This window comes from Ostrea edulis, chromosome 1, assembly GCF_947568905.1.
Source record: "Ostrea edulis chromosome 1, xbOstEdul1.1, whole genome shotgun sequence".
NCBI classification, from domain to species: Eukaryota; Metazoa; Mollusca; class Bivalvia; order Ostreida; family Ostreidae; genus Ostrea; species Ostrea edulis.
This window is the reverse complement of record NC_079164.1, coordinates 89,834,138-89,860,056: the sequence shown is the minus strand read 5'-3', so window position 1 is coordinate 89,860,056 and position 25,919 is coordinate 89,834,138. Positions and strand designations below refer to the sequence as shown.

At 36.6% G+C, this 25,919-nt stretch overlaps 1 pseudogene; it reads left to right on the top strand.

The window, feature by feature from the left end:
- Positions 1–21,521, top strand: LOC125665853 (protein mesh-like; annotated as a pseudogene).
- The last annotated feature ends 4,398 nt before the right edge of the window (positions 21,522–25,919 follow it).

The following is a 25,919-nucleotide window of genomic DNA, read 5'->3' as shown; positions in this document are numbered from 1 at the left end:
ATGCAATTCGGTTTAGGCATTACACATCTTGTAGTCTTCATTCCGATCAGTCTCTGTATAACGATGAGTGAATTATTTCCGTTTGGAAGGGAGAATGGAGACACTGCTATGGACAAAAATGACGATGGGAGCACTTCAGATATTGTTATCTCCATTTTATTCCCGTTCTTTAATCACCAACACTCCACACTAATTGTAAGTATCAATTTAATGTACCTACGTCCCATACTACGCTGTGTATGCGATGTGAATCTCACTGAAGATAGAATATCTCGGGGTTATGTTAAGATCATACTAACAAGTTATTTCAAGCAGTTGTAAAGTTACGACCCCACAACACTTTAAATTTCTCACTACACTTCGATCGGTCTCGGTGACTCCGTGGTAGCTGCAGAACTGTAGCTCTCTGAAAAAATATTTTGACATAACAGAGAGCTACAGAGCCACCCCTTATAAAAACCTTCGATTTACGGCGCACAAAAAGCTGCGCACGGTTGAGGCCTTATACCGTTGTATTCTTGAGTTGCTGTCTCATAAATTTAATATCAAAAAATTCTTAACATATTTTCCTACTATACTTGTGTCTAAACATACCTTCAAATATTCATTAAAGCCCCATACGACCTGAAAACTCCCAAGCTTCAAATGATTTCGTTTGTTGACGTAGCCATGTTAGGTAGCCGGTGCGCAGCTTTTTGTGCGCCGTAAATCGAAGGTTTTTATAAGGGGTGGCTCTGTAGCTCTCTGTTATGTCAAAATATTTTTTCAGAGAGCTACAGTTCTGCGGCTAACTCCGTGGTAGAGCGTTCGCGTCGTGACCGACAGGTCGTGGGTTAGAGCTTGTTCTTGCGTCAAACCTAAGACGTAGTAAACATCAGAAGTGATTTTTATAAGAGGTGGCTCTGTAGCTCTCTGTTATGTCAAAATATTTTTTCAGAGAGCTACAGTTCTGCAGCTAACTCCGTGGTAGAGCGTTCGCGTCGTGACCGACAGGTCGTGGGTTAGATCTTGTTCTTGCCATGACCGCGTCAAACCTAAGACCTAGTAAACATCAGAAGTGATTGCTCCTTCGCCAAACGCTCTGCATTAAGACATTTTTACTTTTCCATCGTTTTGTCCCGTGGGGATCCGGGTAAGAATAGATCCTCAGTACCCCCTTACTTGTCGTAAGAGGCGACTAAATGGGGCGCGGTCCTTCGGACGAGACCGCAAAAACCGAGGTCCCGTGTCACAGCAGGTGTGGCACGATAAAGATCCCCCATGCTCAATGGCCATAAGCGCCGAGCATATACCTAAATTTTGCAGCCCTTCACCGGCAGTGGTGACGTCTTCATATGAGTGAAATATTCTCGAGAGGGACGTTAAACAATATTTAATCAATGCAATGGTTTTGTCTTTGATATCTTTACAAAGACAAATTACAATAATGATAGCCATTTCCTCATGAATGCACTGCAGTTGGGAACAATCATGAATGCGCGTATGAATCTTGATTTACGATTAGGAATTCCGACAGAAATGAAAGTTGAACATAAATATAAAAAAATAAATATCAATTTTGAAAATGCATGAGGGTATGAACTGCAACGCTTAACTCGGGCATTCTTTTAATGAAGGCCTAACGCGCTTCATGAAGAATGTAGGCGTAAAGTGTCGCAGTTCATACCATCATGTATTTTCAAAACTTAAAATTTATTTCTTACGTGAGGGTTGCAGGTTGTTTGGACGAAACCTTCAAAACCGAGGTCGCATGTACATGTAGCGACAGGCGTAGGCACAATAAGTAACCCTCACTGCTACTTCCCTCGATCCGATATAGTTGGTGACGCCTCGATAGTAGTGAAGAGGTCTCAATGAGTGTAAAGCAAATAAACAAAACAAACAATACGCTACAACATATGCCTTGATGACAGAATCTGAATGAAGATCACGGCCATTCTCGGGCAGTAATATACCAAACCTTTATGTCATCCTAAACAAAGTAGACAATACGTTATTTTAGAATTCAATTGACATGTGATTAATGTCTTGGGTCAGTCAGTCTTGATTCACCTTTGGGTTATGTTTCGTGATATACTTGCGTTTGATGGAACTCTAAGGAAAGCGCAGATTTTAGTTTCCACAGCATATCATTTCCATTCAGCCTATCATTACGAAAGGTTAACGTTTGTTTTATTTATATATTGGTTTACGTCCAATTAGAGAATGTTTCACTGATGTAGGGATGTCACTAGCTGTAGATGAAGTGCCACAAATTTTAACCCATGCATGGCGCTCAGGACTATAGCATTGAGGGTTTGTTAACGTCTCAACGCCTATCATGACACGGAGACTCTGTTTTAAATGTCATATCTAAAATACCCGTTACTTTCAATTCCATTTCCGTGAGCTTGGCGAAGGAAAAATCTAGCCACACCAGGATCGAACCCGAGCCTTTGGGTTGCAAAATGAACTGCGCCATATGAAAGGTGAAGATAACGGATATTGATCAATCTCATAACTTCTCTATGGTATAAAAAATAAAGAGTTGGGCAAACACGGACCCACCAGAGGTGGGATCAGGTGCCTAGGAGGAGTAATCATATCCTGTCGACCGATCACACCCGACGTGGGCTCTATGTCTTGATACGAGTAACTAGACTATCGTGACCGAATGACGGTTAAAGAGGGACGATCATACAGACGGATAACTGTGTCTAAATCAATATAATATGTTCTATAATCACTATACACACGCTGAAGAGTATTAAAGACAACTGAAATATAAAAGTCGCATGCCTCGTAACTTCCAACTTCCAAATGAAATATTCATTTTAGATTGTAAGTGATTTTCTTACACTTCCATGGTGTTTTAATCACATGCCAGAAGAAACGCCAAAATCAGCTATTATTAAAACGATAAGTGGAATCTAGAGTTGTTATATATTTTCGCTATCGTTTGTTTGTTTGTTTGAATATTGTTTTACGTCCTTCTCGAGAATATTTCACTCATATGGAGACGTCATCACTGCCGGTGAAGGGCTGCAAAATTTAGGCCTATGCTCGGCATTAATGACCATTGAGCAGGGAGGGATCTTTATCGTGCCACACCTGCTGTGACACGGGACCTCGGTTTTGGCGGTCTCATCCGAAGGACCACCCCATTTAGTCGCCTCTTACGACAAGCAAGGGGTACTGAGGACCTATTCTAACCCGGATCCCCACGGGATTCGCTATCATTACCAAAACAATAAAGTGCATCGCCACAGCACATGATACGCCCGTCAATCATTATTTAATTATCACAAAACAGAGAAGAGTGGATGAAAGAAAATCATGTCAAACTTTAATAGTAAAAAGATCTAAAATGATTTTTCCATTCATAATGCTATATGTACTTCTCTCTGCTGTAGATTTTTAATGAAAACAAATAGTGCATTTTTATATTTTTTCAACTGGTAGTTTTGGATTTAAACAAATGCCAAATCTGCAGCTTTGCTCATTGTATATCTTTTTATTGCCATATCTTAATAAAACATCAAATTACTTATCATTAAAATATGCCTATATACATATTGCAACCATCTGTTCATCTTACTCAGAAATGACACTCTGCATGTTGGTTGCTAAGAAAAAACAAATTAAAAAATTATATTGTACAATGTCAAATTAATTTTGATAACTTCATTTTGAAAATAAAGGCTAGCCACCAAGACAGATCACTACTAATTAAGAGGCTTAGATTCCTTCTGCCCAATTCCCTAGAGATATAGATAACACCTGCTTGATCAGAGATGCTCTACCAGAAGTGATTAAGACAGTCTTCTTACACTAAACCCATTAATTAATCTTATCAAAATGCCCTTTGCATGCTACCCCCATGGGACAAGTGGAATTTCTCTTGTTACTGTTAGAAACAAAAGAAACATTATAAAGGCTTAAAAAACTGTACAGTATATCGTTAAAAATATGTATTTTCTTGATGTAACATTTTTTAATAAGGTTACTAAAAACCATTAGATCAGAAGGGATTGTACCCATTAAAACATACACTTTAAAAAAAAAATCACCTTAATTAAATGTCACAGTGGCCCTAAAGTAGGGTGTGACACACCTTCTACCTAAGATGCATTATTTGACCAAGTTTGGTGATTCTAGGTTTCATAGTTTTCAAGTTATGAGTCGGACAGGGTTTTGCCAGATTTGTCATATCTTCTTAATTAAAAGTCACAGCGACCTGGTTTTAATGTGCGACACACCTTCTACCCAAGATGCATCATCTGACAAAGTTTGATTATTCTAGGCCTCATAGTATTTAAGTTATGAGCCGGACACGAAAAAGCTAACAGACGGACGGACATGAAGGCCATAACATAATACGTCCCGTCCTAAGACGGCCGTATAAAAACATGTATGTCCGTAATCATATAACTTATTGCAAAGCTACTAGTAAGGTCTTCCATTTTCTATGACAACTCAATCCCAATTTTGACAAACTGCAAGTTTCGAGTGTGTATCATTTTTCAATTCTGAGAAAATGACTATCTAACATCTCGTATTTTCAACACTTTATCTGGACCGGAAGTGACGGAGATCCACGTTGAAGTGATGGACAAACAACTTCCGTCCGATTTCTGATGAAAGATTAATACGATCTTGACTGGGATAATTCAATTGGTGAAGATTAACTGAACATGAAAGAAATAAGCATCTAAATTCCTAAGAATAGAGCAATAAACACGCAAGAGATATTATTTAACAATTTTAAATAACTCCTGGGTTTTTTTTTATGAAAGGTGAAGATAACGAACACTGATCAATCTCATAACTCCTATAAGCAATACAAAATAGATAGTTGGGCAAACACGGACCCCCGGACACACCAGAGATGGGATCAGGTGCCTAAGGGAAGTAAGCATCCCCTGTCGACCGGCAACACCCGCCTTGAGCCCCACATCCCGATCAGGCAAACGGATTTATCCGTAGTAAACATCAGTGTGCCAAGAATGGTATGAAACATGTCAGACAGCATGTGACCCAATGATAGGTTGTATTGACGAACTAGATCGCTATAACGACCATAGAATTTGCGAAATGCTGACTTCATTCGAGACTGTTGAAACCCCTGTACCATGAATTTGCCTACCAGCAGGCTGCCTCGACCCAACAACCGACCACACGCAGAACAAGCCCCCGTGCACCGAACCAGCCGAGAGACACAAACGCCATATGCAGGCGACAATGGAACATTGCTACATAAACATGGGAAGTTGACGATGGAGAAGCCGAAGCCATACAGCCGAGCCGTCAGCCCGCCGCCAATGCCCACCCCCCAACAAAACATACACTTTCATGGTAAAATTAACTTTCTTATGTAGTTTCAGAAAACCCATCCAGCCATCTCTGAAAAAAAAAACGCCCAACAAAAATGGAGGAAATAATCATAAATCGAGCAATCAGTATACATTATAATTCAGCGATTTAACAAAGGTGAAGATAACAAAGCAATTCCTGTGCATATCTCAGCAATTTTATTCTTTTTGTTCAGGTCAACACAAACGGAGTAATTTCATTCCTACAAAGAATATCGACATTCACACCGAACCCTTTTCCTATTGCAAATAACACAAGGATGATCGCTCCGTTTTGGGCCGATGTGGACACAAGGAATGGAGGAACAGTTTGGTACAGGGAGACAACAGACGATGACCTACTGAACAGGGCCAGCGAGGAGGTCATGACGTATTTTCCACAGTTTTACAGATTCAAAGCATCGTGGTTATTCGTGGCCACTTGGAATCGTGTGTCCTCTTTCGGTTGTTCTCCATGTTTGCAGGTAATAATATATATACATGTTCACAGTGTTAAGTACCGAGTGGCGGGAAATACAAAAATAAATATATAAATGTTTATGTACTGTCACTAGGTACATGTAAATTCAAACTTTTCGTTAGGACATCAGATAAAGTTTTAGTTTTGTAGACGAATGCATTAACTCTTATTCATTAATATCCTTTTGGCTTTTTTATCAGTTTTATTTCATTTTTGACTGCTTATAAAGGTTTATTTGCTTTCTAGGCCATGAAAAATTAATAATAGTTTCTAAGGCAAAAACTTACAACTCTTGAGGAGGCAGGCAGATATTATTTCACTTGGCTGTAGCATGAGTTGTCTTTTCTTTTTATGTTGTGCAGTATGAGTTATCTTTTCTTCCTCATGTACATGTGTTTATAAAGAAAATGCTATGTAATTTTTATTTCCATGAAAAATAGCTTCACATTACTTACTATTAAGTGTATACTATCATTCTTAAACACTTGCACATGAATGAGTGTGAATTCAATAATTATTTGATCAAAAATATACTTACAAATCTATTAAAACCTTCTGAAAGTTTTAATTAAAAATGTATAACACAAGAGTTGCCTCATATACCTAAATAAACAACTAAGAATTAGAAAAAAGTCCATGCGGCACCTTTTCAACGGATGCAGCGGTTCCTGAAAAAACTATTGACTTGTTTGACCTTGTGTGTATTTTATTTGGTAACTCATTTTCTTGATACAGGTGTAGAGGTTTGTAGTTTAACATAGATATATACAAGAAATGGACTTGTGTCACACAAATTCCTACTTTTTCGGTTATAACGATTATATTTCTTATCTAATAAATGGATTGTGGGATTTTTTTGTAACCATGGGATCATTTTTGTAGAATTTATTAATAAACAATAGAAATTTACAAACTTTTGATTACTACCCGATTTATTTCACGTAGAATTTTTTACATGTACATTGAAGTACATGTATATGGGAGGAGCATGTTTTATTTAGATATTTTAAAAAGAAATCATATTGACAAACAAGTTAATGGTAAAGGGGTTTCAACAGTCTCGATAAAGTCAGCATTTCGCAAATTCTATGGTCGTTATATCGATTTAGTTCGTCAATACAACCTAGCTATCTGACCTGTTTCGTACCGATTGTTAGGCCGTTCTTGGCACACTGATTTTGACTACAGATAACTCCGTTTACCTGATCAGGATATAGGACTCACGGCGGATGTGACCGGTCGACAGGGGATGCTTACTCCTCCTAGTCACCTGATCTCACCTCTGGTGTGTCCAGGGGTTCGTGTTTGCCCAACTATCTATTTTGTATTACTTATAGGAGTTATGAGATTGATCACTGTTCGTTATCTTCACCTTTCATACAAATCCCTTGGTAAAAAGTTATACAAACTTTCTCTTTATGAAAATATGAAATAAAATTATTTACCACACATATTTTTAGAAAATTGAATTTATCTTATTTTTTCCAAGGGTGGAAAAAAAACTCGGCTTCTAATCATTTACCAGACTGTGAATTTCATTTCCTTTACTTTCATCATTATTTAACATTTATTTTGATTTAAATCGTTCAAAACTGTCCAATCTCCTTTCGTTATACATTGAATGCCTATCAAAATTGTATCAAGGGACACTTCCTGGTAAAATAAATACAAATGCTAATTTGGTTCACAAAATGAAGCATTTCATATGGATTTAGTATTTTGATAATTAAGCATTAAATTATTATTTTTCCAGCTATTTAAAATCAAGTCATGTCACGTGCACTGATACAATCATGCAAGAATGTGAATTGAAGCGCCCTCTGGTATATTTAATGTTCCTTAAGTTTGACGACAGATATATGACGTGTCCATTTTACTCACTCCTCAAACTTCTGGTGACTTCAGTCTGTTGTCTATGGGATCTTCCCCTCTTTTTTTCTCTCTCTCTCTCCTGTTATCAATCTGCTCTACATATTTCACTATCTAATCTGCATGGTGAAGACTTTGAGATTGTTCATGCCGTCAGGATTCATCTTGTGCATAAATAACTTCACCTTGCGTTTTCTGCATCAGACCAAATTGGATTTGCTTGCAGAGGAAAACGGCAAAGGGAGTCTGAGGCACAGACCGAAGTTATTTTTTTTCCTAGTGGCTAATCTCCATGACTAATGTTGATTTCAGCCGTATTCTTCGTATGATCGTATCGTTATTGTTAAGTTCTCTAGTTTTTATCTGTTTATGTAGTTACAATGGATGGACATTGGCAGAGAAAATGATATGCTAAAAATCAATAAGCCTGCAACTGTTTCACCAGACGGAAAATGTTTCTTTAGTATTTTTTAGGGATTCCTTGACCAGGGATTTCTTCCGATATTTCACACGGTCTCGCTTTAGATACTTTTTATTCGCCCGTCATTAGACGGGACGTATTTTGTGATGGCGCTGGCTGGCTGTCCGTCCGGAGTCTTGTTTTCCGGACTTTTTTCCGTAATGGATGCATGTACAACTTTGAAATTTGGTCACAATATCTCCCTCAAGAATTGTAAGAGTGAGTTTGCATTTTAGCTGGATTGGTCCATCCTTGACCTACTTTAGGGCTATAAGTAGTTCAAACAGATTTCCGGAGTTTTTTATTACATACATGTATACACACGGGCATTGGAAGTTAGTGTTAATATATAGTATGTGCATGTATAAAAAAGGAAGGGTAGGACACTCTTTTTTAAGGCAAATTCGGGTTTGGGTTATTGTGGGCGTTTCTCATGCAAACGGCCTGACGCGATGAATCGTTCACATATACTTTACTTTCAATATCTGTACGGTTGCGTTCCTCTCCAATGCCGTTCATTTGAAGAAAAAGATGTTTTTACACCTCCAAGTGCCTAAGAATTTCGCTAGATTGTCTTACTTCAGAGTGCACAATATGCTTCCAGGTTGAATTTCCCTGTCCGACGAGCCGATGTTGTACCGTTTGCGGTACTCTTGTTGCAAGATACAACGATTCTTTGGGGTCAGAGTGTTTTATATGCGGATTGCCTATGTGGCCGCTAATCTTCGTCGATTGATGTCATCCTCTAATTAGATTGGGAAAATTGGATATCACTTTACAATTAGTATGTCCGACCTATTGGACGTGTTTTATGACGAAGTTTGATGTAGTCGGGTTTTTCAAAACATTTTGACAATTAATGTGTCATTTGTCATGTCGTCGGGTCATTTCTGGGCTTTATATCTCTCTGAATTGCGTCAAATTTATAGATCCGTCACTTTGTCGGGTATTTATATGGTATTTTGCATATAAACGAGATCTTAACTTCAATAATAATGTTCTTTTTTAGAGGAATACGTTTCAAGTCATTTTGATATCCAATGGACAATACTCATTCACTATATATAATTTCAAAGACATACAATGGCCAACAAGTGCAGGACGAAATCCAGCTCAGGTATTTTACAATAACTAAGCATACTAGTCAAATAAAACAATCGTACGTTTGTGGTTATTCGGATTATTCAAAAGTCAATCTAATATTGATGATTATAGATTGTTAGAATTGCATGCTGCTGCTATAGTATTGCTGAACCCACTGGTTTTCAATGTTTTAAAGGTCGGATTTAATGCTGGAGATGGTATCTTATTTTACATACTAAATGCATCACGAACTCCTGAAATCTTTAATGTTACAAAAATGTCCAATGTTAACATACCAGGAAAATTTGCGTTCCGAGTAGACGGAAGCGACATCATGGACGGACGTTGTACCGCTAAAAGTATGCTAGTTGTTAAACATAATATGATGTTGTAATGTGATTGCATATCAACTTCTGTATTTTATTCGTTTACAGGAGACCTGACCGTTACTCCACGATATGGTCCAATGTTAGGAGGCCAGTATTTGGTACTCGTGAAGCCAATGCAACTGTAAAGCTCAAATTTTCAGGGTCGCAAATGTACTCTTGCGAAAGAAAATCAGAATCCAGCATTGTTTGTGTAACACCTATGTTCAGTTACACCGGCGATATTTTGGTATTAGCTGAAATTGAAAACCAGGGTGTTACAAAAACATTTCGAGGACTCTACACGGTTTGTAAGTATACAAAGTCTTTATGATTTCTGTTATTTCTAATTCGGGTTTAAATAAACGCAGGCTTTTAAGATTGATTGAATATGGTTTTACGTCCCTCTCGAGAATATTTTATTCATATGGAAACGTCACCACTGCTGGTGAAGGGCTGCAGAATTTAGGCCTATGCTCGGCGCTTATGACCATTGAGCAGGGAGGGATCTTTATCGTGCCACACCTGCTGTGACACGGGACCTCGGTTTGTACGGTCTCATCCGAAGGACCTCCCCATTTAGTCGCTGTTACATATAGGCCTACTTTAGATAGATTTTCCTTACTGTCTGGACACTTGGTTACGAGATGTCAAAAGGATCCACAAGATTTGCAAGCGAAAATTTTTCCATCTGCACCTTGAGAGTTGCGAATTTTGGTGTCACGCTGTGATGAACCTCTGCCACTACCCTTACCATAGTTAAAGCAGCAATTTCTCTTATTTCCGTAGTTGCCACTTCTTCGTACATAACCTGCAGCCAGTGGCGCGTCTTCGTTTTCTGCTAAAAATGCGGGTTCTAGTTTTATGCTCTTGTTGTCGCACTGTGTACGCGCACCTTCACCCATGAACTTTCTTAATAATTTCTTTGCTTCTTCACATGTGGCTTTATTTTCATAGTTCATTCCTGTCAAAACTAACATTTTTTGCTCCTTTGTGATGTTTGCTTTTCTCAAAAGTTTAAAGACTAAGGTTTCTGAAGGAAGTGTCATTTTCTTTTTCTCCATTTTCCCGTAATTACTGTTAAAGGTTGAAAAATTGCGTTCCTTTTTTTAAATGTAAAAATACCAAAAATAGATAGGAAACGTCATGTTTATGACATCATAATTATTTTGAGTAAAAGGGTTACCCTAATTTTTTTGAGTAAAAGGGTTACATAACATAGAATTGATTTTGAAACAAAAACACTATTTAGGTAGACAGATTAAACCCTTATCGTATACATGTATCTATTAGTTTTTGTAGATTGTTTTACGATCATATAACTTTTAAGGTAGGTAGACATAAGAGTTATATTGATTTAATCTTGATATATCAGTAAACCCTGCTGACAGTAAGCATCGAGTCTACAGACATAACTCCCATGCGTGGTTCACAGGACAACAGTACATCTCGTGGGACCCGGATGCTGCAGAACTGCAGGACAACGATACTGTTGGAACAGTCAGATTATCCGTCGCGGAATTCCGCGTTCGTCCGGATCAGCAGGGATTTTTCTGCAGACAAGCGACTTTGCCTTAGCCATACGAGTAACATCTCCAAGTAGAAAAAGTGGCCAGTAAGTACAACATTGAGAAAGTAATGTTTTCCCAAGCGTTTACATGAAAAGTGAGGATGATGTCAATCTCTTAAACACACAATTATGAGCATGGCAAATACGGACTCCTGGAAACGCCTAGAAGGAGTAAACTCCCCTTGTTGACATATCCGCCTTGACTCCTATATCTTGATCAGACAAACAGAGTAATCCGAAATCAAAATCAGGGTATGCAAAATCAGTAAGAATGACCTAACAATTGGTATGAAAAATAACACTCGACCTTATGACAGGTTGTATTTGCAAATTAGATATTTACGCATAATATTTAATGCCATGTAGATATTTATTGAGCACTGTGGTTAGAAATGGTTGTCCATTCAATCGGACTGTTCAATCTCCATAATGAATTAGTGGTACTCATCGTCATCATAAGTATATTTGTGGTTTCTATTTTGAAAAAACAAATTTGATAAAACTTGCTGATCTATATAGTAGGATTTACACTATTGAAGAATCTCGCAAAAGTCATTCGTTATCTTTGTTAAGACATAATTTAATTTGTTTTTTGATTAGAATCCATTCTTTATTTTTTACAGCATGCACATGCAATATCTGCATCAGATTAAACCTGTATCTAACAATCGGAATAAAATGTACACACAGTTCAGCTAACGAGCATTGCATTGCAGTACATTTGGCAAAGTATTAGCAATGAATTTGTCGGTTTAAAAAAAAATATGAAAATTTTGGGACCAGCCCTTGTAAATCTTTTCAGAGGTGTATACATGTAAATAATGCATAACGTTTGATAATATATTTTCATGAAGGATGTTTTTATATCCTAAACATGTTTCAACGTTGATCTCCTAGGGCCGAAAGGGGTTTATGGTCCGACATATTTCCATTAGCGTTACCATCACATCGAGCAATCGGATTCTGTGAGACATGGCTGAATAGTGAGACACAGTTGCCGCCCCTTCCAGCAGAAGTTCAGCCTTGTCCGTGTACTTTGGAGCAGGCGCTATTGGACATTGTACGTTTTCAGCCAGATCCAGATTGCAACATGTTCGACCGAATGTCACCGTTCTCCCGAAAGGGTAACTGCTTGTACAGAGGAGAAGCGTATCACTGTGTTCGACTGGTAAATTTAGGGTAAGGGACGCTTTGAATACCAATATAGATGCAAATTTTATATTACATCTGTAAATCAATTAAGGTAGCTAACTACACCAAAGCTTATACTCTTTATGACACTACGTCACAAGATGGTGATTTAAATGTTTTGTGAAATTATTTGTATCGATCGGTTTGTTTGTCTATCATCGTAGCTCAGTGGTTAAAGCATTGGGCTGGTGAACCGCAGATCTCAGTGGTTAAAGCATTGGGCTGGTGAACCGCAGTTCTCAGTAGTTAAAGCATTGGGCTGGTGAACCGCAGATCTCAGTGGTTAAAGAATTGGGCTGGTGAACCACAGATCTCAAGTTCAAATCTGCAAGAGTCTTTTGTTTATAGGTGTTGGGAATAATTTTTTTGAAAATCATGTTTTTATCCAAATCTGCATATTTTCTGCCTGTTTGGCTTATATACTTATTATATATCATCATATCTTTTATGATTAAATCAATTCGTACTGATTTGAGAAACTATTTCCGGGTGTGGTGAACCACCTTAAGAATAACCATTTTACAAACACCAGGGATATGAAGTAAGGTAGTCACATTATCAAATCTTGTGAAGCTCGTAGGGAAGGATGATTGGTGGAAGTGGAACATGTAGAAATTTCGATGCTTAATTTTGTTTCTATGAATCTATTTCTGTAAAATACTGATCTAGCTTTCCTTTCTAGGGTATTGGTATATTCTTGTTACACCGTTGACATATACATGTATATTTGACCGATAAGCATGCTTTGAATACCGTTTATGATTGTTGACACCCCCATTTAAAATATTCCATTGGCATGTGTACATAACAAAGGAATACTGCAAAAGATACAAACATGGAAAACAAACTCACTGTTTGACTATTGCAGACCCCAAGGAACAGACAGTATATGTTGTTACAATGCGGCAGGACATGTCATCTCAAGAGTGAAAGATGCTGGGACCCTTCAGAGGTATCACTACCAAGGTGGAGATAGCATCCAACCCTACCTCACAAATTTCTACTTCGATGTTCTTCCATTTCTCCACTGTTGCCGATATTCTCAGCCTACAAGGAGTGAAACTGATACATGTCTCTGTCCTAGATATTTCACCAATAGAAAATCCAGTTTGTGTGTAAACTACGTTCCTCCCAATCCTGGTAAGCATGTTCAATGCTTTTTCTATTCACCATACATGTATTTCTATACAAATATTAATTATAGTGTACCAAACAGGCACACATGATCCCAGATTGAATATTTTTTTATAGAACTTGGTGCGAGAAACACTATAGATTCCTTATTTTACGCGAGTACTTAATATCATGAAATCACTCGTACACGTCAAATCGCGAGAATATAAATTCACGAGTGCTCTGTTGATCAACAATCTTTACATATATTTTAGCAATTATGAAAATAAAAGCAAATAATTTTATTTTGCGATTGGTCCTTGCGAAATTACGCGATAATAAATTCTTCGCGTATAGTTGGGAATTTACAGTAAAAGCAATCCACATTTTAATTCATATGGAACTGTGATTGAATGATAAAGGGGAGGGGGACAATTTCAAAACTAATTGTATTTAAAATCTCTAGTATGACTACAGAAGCATATTATAATGTTGTTAACAGTACATGCATGTAAATCCCCTTGGTGTGGTGCCATATATTATAAAATGTTGACGGAGGTATCTTGTTCAGGAGTGGTGGGTATGGACCCTCCCTTCCCTAGATATGCATGCCTGATATACATGTAGTATATACCAACGGAAGTAAGAATTCAATTTAAAAGAAAATTAGGAAAATCTGAATTGTACTAAAATTGCACGATAGATAAAATCATCAAAAATCTCTGTTTCATAGCAAATCCATGATTATCCTAAATCTATTAATCTTCATGTAGAAATGACGTATTTTGATTTAACACAATAATTTAAAAAATATATCCATATCTATGAACACCCAACCACCCCACGTTTTCGGTGTAATGACACACCGAAATTTATTCACAAGCCTAGAATTAATTAAATTGATAACGATCTTTTGATATATAAAACATATACAATAGTAAATATATTTGCCATAGTATAAGTGGGAAGATTGATTTCATCATCGTTTGCGTGTATGCTACAGTCAACCTTGAACTTGTGATTTATATCCGCCACTGCTTCTGTTGTACATGTATCATGGCGTCAAAGCTGGACCGGATCTATCTATACATTAGACTATTATATTCTCTTTAAAGAAGTGGACAGGCACAGCCTACATCCACCTCTTTGAAAATGTGTAAATGTCGAAACCTGTGACAGTTTACGCTTTGACCGAAGCTCGACTCAAATATGTCTGAATTCACGTAATAGACGACTTCTTTCCGCAAATTTATCATTATCTATCGCAAGGAATTCAACACTTACTGACTGTAAATCCCACATGTCGAAAAAAATTAGTTTGTATCACAGAAATCTTTAATTGTGTGGATGAAAAGTGAAGATAACGAATAAGTGATCAATCTCATAACTCCTATAAAGAATACAAAATAAGAGTAGGACTAACATGGACTCCAGGGCACACCAGAGGTGGGATCGATTACCTAGGGGTGATTGATGATGATTTGAACACATTTTATTGTATAAATGCATATTATACAAACAATTGAAAAAAAGCATCTTCATTAGCCATTAGATATGTGTAGTAAATCTTACACCTATCATACTGTGAAACTAAGACAAATAAAACTGTTTCCCAGCAAGTTGGTGGGTTTTTTTTAGAATATCCAATCAAAGTGGTCAGTGATTTTGTTGGTTTTTTTGGTATTTCTACAGGCCAAATCATCCGGAATATACATGTTATATCACTGTTTTGTAGCCAGAGTCAGTGGAGAACCACATATTACCACTTTAGATGGTTTTAGATATACCTTTAATGGGGTTGGAGACTTTGTGCTCATGAAAACCGCAGACGAATCTTTCCAAAGCCAAATTCGGTTTGAACAGTACCGAAAGGACACTGGTAAGTTTAGAACGCTTATATAACGGAGATACAAACAATCAATAGTTCTTGGGGAAACATATTATTGAGTATAATGCATAATGACACTTGAAAATGTTCAACTGTAAAGGTGATTTGGTGAGGGCCAGTGTGTGCACATCCTTTGTATCCCAAACTTCAAACCCTTCCGCCATCGTAGAAGTTCGTCTAAACTCGATCAGAATTGCAGATGTATTAGTCAATGGAGATATGATTGACTTTCATGAGTCAAATGCTTATCAATTTCAAGGTAAGTTCAATACATATACAGATGAAAAAAGTATTCCAACACTAAAGTTACTCTTTTATGTTTTAAAAATAGTACTAATATTTAATTCAGTATGCAATTTTGTTTACTTTTTACCTGTTTTCAATTGTCTACTCTGTTGGCCGAGAATTGCCTGTGCGACGACTCACTTCCAACATAATTTTCTACACAGTGCTTTAGCGCTTTATGTAACCTTTACGGTTTCACAAATTAGGTTTACGTTTCTGGCACATCAAAATTGTTGAACCTTTGCAAGTCTCAAATGAAAGGTGAAGATAACGAACAGTGATCAATATCATAACTCCTATAAGCAATGCAAAACAGATAGTTGAGCAAACATGGACCCCTGGATACACCAGAGGTGGGATCAGGTGCCTAGGAGGAGTAAGCATCCCATGTCGACCGGTCACAATATGACAGAATATTGAAAAGAGGGAAGCAAGTATGTCATTGAGACAGATTAATTGGTCATCACCATTGAACCATATTTAGAATCGTCAAAAGGTACCAGTTAACAAATGACTTCAAAGATCGTGCAGGGGCCTCCGTGGCCGAGTGGTTAGAGCATCGCGCTCAAAAATCACACGGTCTCTCACATCTGTCGGCTCGGGTTCGAATTCCGCTCACGCCGGTAAGTGAGAAAGTTTCCCAGGTTTCTTTCGGAAGGTCGATGGTCTCTTTCCAGGTATCTGGGTTCTGTCTTCCACCAATAAAAACTGGGCGCCACCAGATAACTGAAAAATTGTTGAGTGGGGTGGAAAACATTAAATCAATCAATCAAAGATCGTGCAAGATCTGGAAGACCCCGTTAAACATCTATTCGGGCGGACAATGCTAAAAATGCAACGATTGCAAGATGAATCTTGTTCCAGTTAGGGACAACCTTAATGCACCAAACGAATAGTATTGTGTCTCATTTTGACAATCACCATCTTCAGCAAAGGCTAGAGTTTATGGAGGATAATGCCACACAACATCGTCCTGTGATTTTGTGCCTAGAGATTCCGTTGCAACACTACCATGACCAGCCCGAAGTCAAGAATTGAACCCTATTGAGCACATTTGAGACATCATTGCTCGCCGAGTGCGTCAAAGGACTTCACCAATTGAAACATTAGATGAACTGACACAGACACTGCATCAGGAGTGACAGGATCTACCACAACATCAAATTTAACGTTTGATCAGAGGCTTAAGAAGACGCCTAGAATCTGTCATTCATTTGAGCGGAAGTTACTCTAAATATTGAAAAATACCGCTGAAGCATAGGCTTATCAACTTGCTTCTGAATATTAAAACATTTCTAATGACAAACATTCTCCTATATTCTGACCTCTTATCTCACTTGCAATCAATACCCAACATGGATATTAATAATCAGTAAAAGGTGAAGATAACGAACAGTGATCAATCTCATAACTCCTATAAGCAATACAAAATAGATAGTTGGGCAAACACGGACCCCTGGACACACCTGGGTAGGATCAAGTGTCTAGGAGGAGTAAGCATCCATTGTAAATGCTAGGTACTTTAAGCCAGCATTACTAGTATATTCTAACTACAGAAGGTACAATAATTGACTTCTGCTGAATTCCAAGCCATTTTGGTATAAAGCAATTGTTATGGAAAAATCACCCGTCGGATGTACATGTATGTCACAGGATGTCCCGTGTAAAGGTTCACAGTCCCCTTGGCACGCAAAATATCGTTTCGCTGGTTTTCGGAATAGAGTAGGCTTACTGGGAGTTGTCAGGAAAACTGACCATATTTTATTTAACTCACTTCGTAAAATGGCTGAAATATTGCCAATTTGGAATGGAGTTAAACCTCAAACGATTAATCAATCAATGATGGCATGTAGTCAGAAAGTCTTGTCTATTAACAATATTCATTTTCATTCATATACAATGTGGATTTAGTATAAACACGAAATGAAAGACATCATGGACTCTTCTACATATGTTTCATGTTTGGATGTTTTACTGAATGTACACGTCAAAAGAACTTTATGATGAACGGAATGACTTCAATTTTTTCATCGTTACCTTCCCATAATTCCATTTCCCACCTGCTTATGGTGTTTATATCTCCTAAACGATTCGATAAGGAATAGCATGTTCTGCGTATAATCGAATTCTAACCTAGACAGGCTACTGAAAAATATGTTAATATTACAAGGCTTTTAACAGTCTCCTTTAAAATCACGATGTCACAAATTATGTGGTCATTATAATGATCTTATTTGTAAATACCATCTGTCGTTAGGTTGGTTGTTGTCTGATGAAAGGTGAAGATAACGAACAGTGATCAATCTCGTAACTCCTAAAATCAATACAAAATAGATAGTTGGGCAAACACGCACCCCTGGACACACCAGAGGTGGGATCAGGTGCCTAGGAGTGATGTGTTTCATACATTATCTGTTCATTATTTCATAACTGATTTTGATGATGAATTACTCCTGGTCAATACAGAGGGCTCACAGGGGGTGTAACCAACCAGCACGAGAAGCTTACACTTCCTATGTACCTGACCCCACACCTGGCTTGTCCAGAAGTCCACGTTTTCCCAGTTCTTGATTTTTTATTCTTTATAGGATTTATGAAATTGTTGAATGTTTGCTATATTCACCTTTTCATAATGCACTTTCTATGAGGTCGAGGTACAATTTATTCATCCTGTGGTATATGTTGTAGGTGTGTCAGTATCTGTTGTAGGTGTGTCAGTGTATGTTGTAGGTGTGTCAGTATATGTTGTAGGTGTGTCAGTAGATGTTGTAGGTGTGTCAGTATCTGTTGTAGGTGTGTCAGTATCTGTTGTAGGCGTGTCAGTATATGTTGTAGGTGTGTCAGTATATGTTGTAGGTGTGTCAGTATATGTTGTAGGCGTGTCAGTATATGTTGTAGGCGTGTCAGTATCTGTTGTAGGTGTGTCAGTCATACAGGTTCCTCAAACACTGATACAACTAAACGGGAGTTTGTCATATCCTTCTACGTCATGGGCATTGCTTTCAGAGCTATGGCGAGTTCACATATGCTCAACATAATTCCTGTGGTTGGAAATAACACATTAACGGTGAGGTTTTAAATATGTTTTACGGGAATATTCACTTATTCATCCTATTATCTATTGTAAGTTTTCTTTTTCGAATTCATTTTTATATTTAAAAAATACACAATATACCAAAGATGTAGAATTAGCACCAATTTTCGTTAAAACAAGATTGCTATTTAACACAGGTTTAATATCAAAAGTGAATAGTAAACATCGATTTTAACAGGAAGTTTACGAGGACTTTTGGGTGATTTTGATGAAGACCCGAACAACGATCTAAGATCACATATAGAGGAAATTTTACAATCAAACTCATCTGCAGAAGAAATCTACGACAAATTTGGATTGCCTTGTAACTATTTCCTTATCAATTCCATATTATGCTCGTATTCAAAGGCAAAATGTGTTTTATATCTAGATTCTTTTCGTAGGGCGAATCACAGCGGATGTTTCCCTGTTTACGTACGAATCTGGAAAATCCTATGCTGATTATCAACATTTTCCCTTTCGTCCGGAATTTCTCCTCCCGGCAAATGTTCCCCCGGAAATTGAGGAAATGTGTGGAGGTGACGAAGAATGCGTGTTCGATTATACTGTTACAGGATCAGCGGAACTGGCAGCCGAAACTCAGCAGTTTAATGTCATCTTCAATACTTCTATTAGAGCTTCTCACGAGAGTAAGAGAATATTGTAAAAGTATGTAATGGCGATTCAGTATTTCATCAATTCGAACAACAGCAATTAAAAAAAATCTACTCCGCTAAGAAATTGACATGGAATTTATTGTTTGGAGTTTTGCATCCCGTCAAGAAGTTTTAACTCATGTAGAGTCCGCACCACAAATTTAATAAATATACCCCCATTTCACCCCTTTTCAATCAGATCGCTGTCATATCTTAGTTACAAGCTCGAAGTATGTTATGATTAGAAACGTTTATTTCAGTACGACATCTCGACTTTGTCGCTACAGATTCGCAAGTCATTGCATTATTTGAGTGACATGGCGGAACGTTTATCAAGCTTGAGATCAGTATGAATATATTAGCGTGTAAGACTTAGAAATAAATAATTTTCAGAAATCCTTAGGGTTTTTTTCGGGCTTTCCCCATTGATATTTTGGCAGATTTAGATTTTCATTTAATGCTCAATTTACGAGTTATTTTTGAAGTTATTTATTACGTTTACCTGATCAAGATATAGGGCTCACGGCAGATGTGACCGGTTGACAAGGGATGCTTACTCTTCCTAGACACCTGATTCCACCTCTGGTATGTCCAGGGGTCCGTGTTTGCCCAACTTTCTATTTTATATAGCTTGTAGGAGTTATGAGATTGATGACTGTTCGTTATCTTCACCTTTCATTGGAAAGTCTTTGAATAGATAAAAGCTTAATGACGGTGTATGGAATGAAAATTTATAATGAATTCATGAAGAACGAATAATGTTTGAAGGAGATAATAAGGGGGGATGAAAAAACTGTTTTATACACAAATGATCGAGGGACCGATTTCGGTCATTTAGCGGAATCGTTCTCTAGCAGAAAGGAAAGAATACCTTAATATAAGCAGAAAACTATTTTAGCTTCATCATTATTACTGAATATTTAAGACATCGACTATGGTATCTTAGATAGGTCAATAGTCCAGCGTTTTGTCAAACTTTCAGAATAGAAAATACATAGAATACAGGAGCAACCAAACTCAATGATTAATCATGCATATCATGTTACATACATGGAATATATTTGATATTTGATGGTCGATGTGAAAAAACTTTTCCCAGGTATGAAACCAGAGACCAAATGGTCAATTTCATAACTTCTTCATATTTTTGCTGAAGGTTTAGGTGTTGATGACGTCACAATTTTGTTATAAAGACTTTTTATTGATTTGCTCTGATGGTGTTTTCTTTCATTTGTCGTACAGACATATATCTAACTTTTTTAATATTTGAGTATATCTACCTTGTTGGGGCTGATAATTTTTTTTAAAAAGTTCTGTATCTCCTTATTTCTTTACACAGTTGAATCATGTGAAGACCTACCTACCATTTGTGGAGGTGTTTGGAGTACAACAGACAAACTGGAAGGTTATAATGGTAATATTTCGTGTTATACGAGCTATGAGATGGACGAAGGGGGTAATGATAAATGTGCAAGTGGTGCTTTAATCGACTTAGGCAACTATTCCTGCGTTTTGACTGGTGTCAGCTCTGTCTTGGACGTTACGTCAAGCACTTTGAAAACAGAAGAGCCAATCACGAATAGTACGGGCGTATCGACTATTTCAACATTAGAAGAAACCTCAACAATGTCCAACACAGCAAAACGTACAACCGTAGACCCCACTACGACATCGACGATGAGGGATATTATCACCGTTACTTCCACCACAATTACACCGAAAAGAACGACAGAGGAAAATATAGCGGATGCCACAATTTCAGAAAGTAGTGTTTTTTATTCTACCACACTGTTCACCCCAACAGATAATTCCATGACTGAGTCATCTGCAACTACAACACTGACTGATAGCTTCAGTACAACCTATTACAAAATTTCTGAAAATACTGCTACGAAGCCTACTACCACATATATTGCGACAGAAAGCTCTACATCAACATCTTCCACCTCATCGGTAATCAGCACTACAAGATCACTATTGAGAACCCCGATCGATACGAAGAGAACAGTAACAGAAACGAATACTACAATATCCCCACTGCATAAGAACACTCAGCAGGTTGATGGATTTCTGAATATAAACCTCAAATATTTTGTAATTGGTTGTGTTTTTACTGTTGTCAGTGGCGTCGTTTTGGGAGTGTACATTTGCAGGTAACTTAACAATTTGATAAAAGTAATAAAACGTATTACCCTTTTCTGTATCACACCAAACAGTAAAGATCGGCATCATCATGCATGCGATGAATTCAATATATACGAGCAGTTTTTCTTAAATACTATAAATACATGAAATATATATAAAGTATATGTTCAATGTTTCGGGTCTATCTTTTGAATCCATATGCTGATATGTATAGTAATTTGAATTACTCTTAAATATATGCCTTATTTTTCAGACGATCTTCAAAATCGTCTCAAGAACGAAAAGCAGAGGTACAGGAAACTGGCAATCCTCAGAAGTATTACGACTTCTCCTCGGCAAAAGTCTTTCATACCAGACAGAGTTACCACCCTTTACCATCTTTATCATATTTTGAAGGCTATACAATCTATAGATATGAAAACGATTTGACCTCTTAGTAAACAAGTATTATTACATGCAAAGCACTGAAGAGTTTTGTCAAAATAGTCATGTTTGTAAGTGTATCACCTAAATTATTTCCAAATTACTTTACAGTTCTCGGAGCAATTTCATATACACGTATCTAATACAATTATGTTACAAAAAGACGCATTGCTTTATTGTTTTCTCTTTTTATAGAATTACAAATGTACATAAATTTTAAACCTGATATATTACAGTATCAGTATTCTCATATTATATTTTCTTTGAAAAGAAACTAATTCGAATTTCGTTTCGGTATAGTAGTTAAATACTAGCGTTTACCAATGTGATTATTTCATCCTTTGTCATACCACTGTAAATCTTCGAAATAAAAATATCTATGTAGTCTTTGAAGATCAGGTCTTTCAACAATTTGTTGGAATCTAGATAGGCACATATTTGTCCTTTATAATTGACCTGTTTTGTATTCATATTAGGTAAATATTTAGTTAATGGTTTCCTCGCTTGTTGTGGCTTTCAACTTGACATGGCCGTTTGTGCCGGTAAGAAAGAAAGTTTCCTAATTTATTTGCGGAAGGTTAGTGGTTTCTTCCCAGGTACCTTGTATTTGGGTTCTCTCTTCCATCAATAAAAACTGGGCGCCACCAGATAGCTGAAAAATTGTTGAGTGTGGCGGTAAACATCAATTAATCAATCAACTCGACATCAGATATATTAACATTTATTCTATATTCTAGTGAAATAAAAAAAACAACAAAGACGTTTCCACATCTGATTCCTATTACTAAACATTGGCGTTAACGGCGCCCTAACAACTTCACTTGATGACAATTTGAATGACTCGAGCTTCTCCATCGTCACCATCATATTTAAGTAGCAACGTTCCATCATTAACTTCATATGATCTTCGTGTCTCAAAAGAATCGATACAGGAAAGTATTTGCTTCGTGTAAACAATTTTTAAACTGAGGCAAACTATCAACAACTAAGTTGGTGTTAAGGGAATTGTAAGACAGTTAGCTTCTCAGTTTTTGAGTACCACTATGCAGAATGTTATATATGTGTATTTCATAGATCCAAATATATAGGGCTCACGGCGGATGTGGCCGGTCGACAGGGGATGCTTACTCCTCCTAGGCACCTGATCCCCCCTCTAGTGTATCCATGGGTTCGTGTTTGCCAAACTATCTATTTTGTATTGGTTATAGGAGTTATGAGATTAATCACTGTTCGTTATCTTCACCTTTCATATAGTTACTGCTTAAAATTATCAAATTGAAAATCTGTATCTATCGATTCCAATTTTCAAAAGGTTTGGAATTTTGAGGTTAAAGTCGAAGTTTTTTTTATGCCAGACGATGGGCTAAATATGAATAAGAAGACCTTCATACTTTGTCAGAATGGATAAAAATATAAGAGGAATATTAAAATCCTTAGACACATGAAAACAAAAATATGTACCATCTATCCTTCTGTGTTTAGTAAACTAGAAGTGATCAAAGAATTAGATTACATGAGGAATATGTTTTGGTTCTAGCTGCAAAGCTTGTAATAACATTGTAAGGCACATTATCACAACTGTATTTTAAATGAACTTGACATTAATTTCACATTCGGTAATCGTGCTTATACTCCAACTGCCCTTTCAAAAGATGACATTCTTCAAAATCATGCTTCAGTTTTCGACACATTTAATATCCCAGTCAATGGGATGGATGAATGTAAAACTTATACGGTACCAATTTTAATGCACCAGATGTGCATTTCGACAAATAATGTCTCTTCAGTGATGCTCAACCGAAATGTTTGAAATCCGAAATAACAATGAAGTTTTCGAGCTATTATAGCCAAAAACAGCGTGCCAAAAAAAGTGGAGTCAAATTCGTCTAAGGATAAGAGCTATGCATGAGGGAGATAATGAATATGAGTTATCGTGCATATACTGGATTCCTAAACTTCACAAAACCCTTTCTAAGAAAGATATATTGCTCCCCACGAACATATTAATAGCTGTGAATGAAAAACTTCAAACGTATTGTGCCATAAGATATTCCAGAAGTGGTGTATATCAAATGTGGATTCTACAAAATTCGAAAGACCTTTTCTCAAATCAACAACTTTAAAACGTATGACTTTTCAACACTTTACATAACCACTCCTCACGATAAAGTGAAGACTAGAATTTTTGACATCATAGACATTTACTTTCTCAACAAAACTGGAAAAAGAATATATGCACATCTAGTGATCTGTCATTCAGAAAATTACCACCACTCTGATTCCGCCCACAAGTACTCTGAAATTGAAATTAAGAATGTGCTAGCGTTCTAGACACCAATCTCAATCTTTCAATCTGTATTTCTTTTTTATGCATATATGAATTTGAATTGCGAACTGCATTTTAGAATACACGTCACTATTGAATTGCGAATAGCAAACTGTGTTCCAGTCTTATTGTCCGATCTGTGCATGTTGAACAAAAGCTATCTGATACGCCGCCAATATTTTATTCAGTCTATTTACAGATGGAATGCGTACAAACGTAATACGATAGAATTATCTAACCCTTCCTTTATTTCAATGAGAATAGACACGAGGCATATATATATATATATATATGTGTGTGTGTGTGTGTGTGTGTGTGTGTGTGTGTGTGTGTGTGTGTGTGTGTATTCCTCTGCTCCCCTGCTTATTATTATAGTAGCAAGACGTTTTGAGTACATAATCGATTAATTAAATTTCTTGGTTATATGTGTAATGATAGATAATCGTTATCAAGGAAGAGAATTTCTTATTGAAATGTTGATATTGATGTTTTGTTGAGAAAGTAAATGTCTAATAGCTCTCAAATGTTCAAAGTTTTCATTTTTTGCGATTTTTTTTCCATAGAGTATATCAAAGAATATATTTACAAAATTGAAATTACTGAGTATTTTTCATATGCTTTCTTCCATTAAGTGATTTAACAAATCGTTAGTTATCAGAATTCTTAAGATAAAATTGAAATTTTCAACAATGAGATTTAATTAATAGCAACAATACGATTGATATGATAGTGTTTTACATCCGCTTAAACTGCGTCTGAAATTACAGTAATAGAAATGAAATAGTTTTGGTGTGAAAGAGATCCGGATAATTTTTTGCATAATGTGTCTTTATTACACAGAGGTTTGTGGTAAATCTACCTGGTCTTACTCAGACATCATTTCCCGCCATACTTCCTGTAGCTCGTGATTAGGAGATACCAAGTGTATAGGGGCATGGTTGAGCGGAAAATTTTATTCTTCCATCTTTATTGTATACAGTGCTTAACTAACATATTTCTAATGGTCAACCAAAATTTGAATATCAGTTTTTCAGTTACAAGTGAGATACAGCACTAACGATTTTTTGTTATGTAAACAAGGCTCATGCAGAAAAAAAAATACACCTTCAGTTGCTATTTGAACTGTAGTTTGTTATTATACTTACATGTGTATGTCCTTTCTATGTATTTAATTATTCCTAAGGGTTGTTTTCAATTGTTTTATGTTATTAGGGTAATTATGTCATTACATCACTGTTCGTTATCTTCTCTTTTCATTAGGCGCTATATATTAATGATTATGCATTTCAATTCTAACACTATGAATATTGTATTCACATGTATGTTCACATTGATTTTATATTATCTTTTCTCTCACATTTAGAAAGCGCTTTAAAGAACTAATGTTTATAGAGCGCTATATCAATCTTTTACTTTTAAAACAAAATAAGATGTGCTAAACACTAGAAACTATTAAATTATGTTCAGAATTAACTTGTAAATTGAAAATCTGCTTTAAACTAACTTTTACTGGTATATCTAGCTTATATGTAAAGACAAAGAATTGTGAGCTCTGTACCTCCTATGTACCTCGACAAATGACATTCACATTTTTGCTGACCATTAGAAATATCATAGTTAAGCATTTTAAACATTAAAAATGGAAAAATAAAATTTGCAAT